The 4,293-nt window shown below is 43.3% G+C and overlaps 1 long non-coding RNA gene across 1 annotated transcript; it reads right to left on the bottom strand.

Annotated features, from left to right (window-relative positions):
- Positions 1 to 1,843: 1,843 nt before the first annotated feature.
- On the bottom strand, positions 1,844 to 3,645 carry LOC141278601 (uncharacterized). The gene is made up of 2 exons (XR_012331559.1): positions 3,116 to 3,645; positions 1,844 to 3,061 (listed from the first exon to the last, which is right to left on the bottom strand). It is a non-coding gene; the product is annotated as an uncharacterized lncRNA (long non-coding RNA).
- Positions 3,646 to 4,293: the final 648 nt, after the last annotated feature.

Raw genomic sequence — 4,293 nt, 5'->3', positions numbered from 1 at the left:
CTAAAATTGACCAATCAGGTATCAGTTTCAAAATCTCCCTGGACAACCTTTCCATGCAATTTTCCTCCTGCCTAGGCCTGAAGATACTTCTCAATTAGTAACCACTATCTCCATTTAATGAGAAAAGTAGATTTCTCACAAGTTTCTGTAGTATATCTCACTCCATGAAGTTGATTAGAGCAAGTTTCAGGTCTGAAAATAGTTTTCATCATTCATTTTCCAGCATGAATTCAAACATATGCTTTCCTTCCAGAAGCAAGCTGGAAAAGATAGTGATTCATGACATTTGATTAATTAAGTCCTCCTGTTAAATACGTTCCTGGCAGCAGCATTATGATGGATATTTATCCTTAATCTCATGTTTTGGCCTTTAATAGACCACCCCCCTCCAAATAAAAATCCATTGTCTGATGGCCAAGATAGGCATGTTACACCTTGCAACTTGACCAGATTATCATTCTTGACATGCTCTGTCAGACAAACCAGAAAAATGTTCAGTCTTGAGGAAGCAAGGGACTGATCTATGACGTATTCAAGAAATAAATAGATCTACTACATTAACAGAATTCTAATATACCTCACCCAGGCTTACATGGAACTTGTAATGAGTGTAGGGCGCGGTCAGCTAACTGCTACGCGGCAGGAAGCTGAAATAAGCTGAGTCATCCTTCCTGTGGCCACTGCGCTTGCGCTAAGTATACTAATGAGGTTTTAAAGTAGCGACCTATCCGATGCTGGCTCACAAATCGCACCATCGGCGAAAGCCAATCACAGAGCGACACATGTTCTTAATCCCTATATAAGCAGACTGCTATAGGATTGCGGGGTCTTCCTTCCATCTTTCTTCAACCAAGCTGTGCTCCAATAAAGTGTGATACGAGAAGAATCTTGCGTGTGGCGGCTCGTTATTCTGCTGGTCGGAAACGGCCCGCCGCAAGTGGTGCCGAAACCCGGGAACTTCGCGCCCTGCATGGAGGACCGATTCAGAACTCGACACACGGAGTGAACCGTCGGTGAGTAGTCCAGTCAGGTATGTTTTCAAGATAGCGCATCAGAGAATGAACAAACAGGGACTACGGTAGATAGGCCTGAAATTATGAAAAGAGAAAAAAGAAAACAAAAAGAAAAGCAAGAAACGGTGCCAGGATTATATCCAATCCTAGATGAGTTTAAGGAATTATATTTGTTTCAAGATGAATTAAATCCTAGAGAGAAGGAAGATTTAGAAGGAGCGGCTGCGGCATATGAACAAGAGCGGTATGGGCATTGGTACATGCCGCCACTCGCTAGCCCACCATATTTTAATCCTGTGGAGGCTAGAGCTTCCGCCCCTGATATCTAATAGAGGGATAAGACGTAAGTTATAAGGCATGACCGCCCCTATAGGAGCCCGCGGAAATTTAAACCGCCGAGGCTTGGGTTTTTCTCAAGGGTCACTGAGTTTATGATTACATGGAGGACCACAACACCTGTGTGGGTACCTCAGTGGCCTTTGTCAAAGGAAAAGCTGGAGGCGGCATCCAAACTAGTGGATGAGCAGTTACAATTAGGGCATTTAGAACCCTCCTAGTCACCCTGGAATAATTAAGAAAAAATTAGGGAAATGGCGTCTTTTCTATTCCTTTGAATAGTCGAGATAAAGCCTCTTGTATGGAGTTGCTTGAACAGGCCTTAGGCGTTTTGATTAAATATTTAGGGAATGGGGGATTGTTTCTTGCTCCCGAGGGAATACAGAAGGGAGATGTTGTAAATTTTTTAGGAGCCTGATCTTAATTCCCCACGCCAATTGACCCCAGAAGCCCATCAGGCACTTCAAAAGGTAGAACAAGCTATTACAAATGCACAATTAGAACGCTGTGATGATTCTCAACCTGTTTGGATGTGTCCTTTTAATTTAATTTCCACACGCGCTCTAACAGCGCTAGACTCTACGACACAGGCTCAAGAGTTTCATAAGCTATATCATGTGTCATCTACAGTCTTAAGAAAAAAATTTAACATTACCAGAGCTTTGGCTAGGAATATTGTGAAGAGTTGTTACCCAAAAGACTGGGGTTAACCCCAGAGGCATTCCAAAAGCTTTGCTCTTTTTTGTCAAAAAAATGCAGGTGATTCATATTACAGGCTTGCCCTATAATCCACAAGGCCATGGCCGACGAAAAGCCCAAGGAAGGAGTCAAGACTGAGAACAACGATCATATTAATTTGAAGGTGGCGGGGCAGGATGGTTCTGTGGTGCAGTTTAAGATTAAGAGGCATACACCACTTAGTAAACTAATGAAAGCCTATTGTGAACGACAGGGTTTGTCAATGAGGCAGATCAGCTTAAAGAACTCTTAATAAAACAAAAAGGGGGAATCGCAGAGAACTGTACCCCTAGACAGAGACTTTCACTTGCCTTATTTACCATAAATTTTTTACATTTAAATGATGATAAAGAAACCTCTGCTGAACGCCATGTGGCAACAAACCATAAAAATTATGGCAAAGTGATGTGGAAAGATGTGTTGTCCAATCAATGGAAGGGCCCGGATCGTGTTATTACTCGATCCAGGGGATCTCTTTGTGTCTCCCCACAGGATCAAGATCCGATCTGGGTGCCATCAAGACTGACGAGAATTGTTGAAGAAAACTTCGGAGAAGATGCTGAGCTTTGTATTAGTTGGAATTCCACAAAGGATTATTCAGATTGTGCAACTGAGTGCTGCCGGGCTGGAGCCCGTTGCCTTTGGAGATTTTGCCTCTTGGCTCTCTTCTGCCTTTTCCTTCTTTGGGGAGTGGGTGGGGGTAGGAATCTTTGGAGTCTGCTGTGTATTTGGGATTATGCTGTGTCTCTGGTTGGTCTGTCGTGTGCGCATCAGGGCACATCGAGATAGGGTCCTGCTCACTCAGGCACTTCTGGCTATTAAGGAAGGAGATTCTCCCGCAGCCTGGCTCTCCGCCCTGAATAATTCGAAATGATTGCCCCTGCACAGAGAGGCCTTGTTGCCATTGCACCTCTATAGGGAGTCATCCATTGTCCTGATTGCCCTTGCACAGAGAGGCCTTGTTGCCATTGCACCTCTATAGGGAGTCCTGATTGCCCTTGCACAGAGAGGCCTTGTCGCCATTGCACCTCTATAGGGAGTCCTGATTGCCCTTGCACAGAGAGGCCTTGTCGCCATCGCACCTCTATAGGGAATCAGCCATTATTCTGAGGCAGCCCTTGCACCCTGCGGCTCTTGTTGGCATTGCACGCAGGAGGGTGCCTCAGACATGCCAACAAAACTGCCCTCGTACGGGCTATGTTCTGCTTGGTGTTCTAATAAATAAAAAAGGGGGAGATGTAGGGCGCGGTCAGCTAACTGCTACGCGGCAGGAAGCTGAAATAAGCTGAGTCATCCTTCCTGTGGCCACTGCGCTTGCGCTAAGTATACTAATGAGGTTTTAAAGTAGCGACCTATCCGATGCTGGCTCACAAATCGCACCATCGGCGAAAGCCAATCACAGAGCGACACATGTTCTTAATCCCTATATAAGCAGACTGCTATAGGATTGCGGGGTCTTCCTTCCATCTTTCTTCAACCAAGCTGTGCTCCAATAAAGTGTGATACGAGAAGAATCTTGCGTGTGGCGGCTCGTTATTCTGCCGGTCAGAAACGGCTCGCCGCAAATGAGAGTACATTTAAGAGAAATTAACTCAAGATATGTAAATTGATTGAGGGCTGAACTGTACTGCAGTTGTTAGAACTAATTTCTCCCCTCTGAATCTTATATTGACATTTATACCATTTTAATAAGAATCCATAATAAGTCTCATATTAGAGGAAGGGATTCTATTAAGTGAAAGTAACCACATATGCATCCAACCAAATGCCAAGTAGAACAAGAAACAGATTTTAAATGGAAGTTAAAATTCATACATGTAATGAGTGATAATAATAGCTCATAGTTCTATAATTCTTTTCATTAACAAAGCCCTTTCAAATATCCTGTCTCATTCAGTCTTCATAAAATCCTTTAAAGAAAGATATTTATCTAGAGTTTAGGCCTGACATCCTACGGATTGATACTGCTGTTTGACAACGTTATTTTATGAGGTGGGAATTTTATCATGGCAACATTTAAGAATAATCATTGGAATTGAATTACTCATTTTTAAATGTTCTAGGAAAGTCAGCTGAAGCTAAAGAATATTACATTCCCTCCTATTTTACCCTTTTAAAAACATGGCTAATTTGCATGAGACCAGGTGGTCAATTTGCATAGATAGTTGTGTCACACCATGAAGTTTGGGGGCAGGGAAGGGGAATG

Source organism: Tursiops truncatus, chromosome 4 (assembly GCF_011762595.2).
Source record: "Tursiops truncatus isolate mTurTru1 chromosome 4, mTurTru1.mat.Y, whole genome shotgun sequence".
NCBI classification, from domain to species: domain Eukaryota; kingdom Metazoa; phylum Chordata; class Mammalia; order Artiodactyla; family Delphinidae; genus Tursiops; species Tursiops truncatus.
The sequence above is the reverse complement of the archived record's forward strand: the minus strand, read 5'-3'. Positions and strand labels throughout refer to the sequence as shown.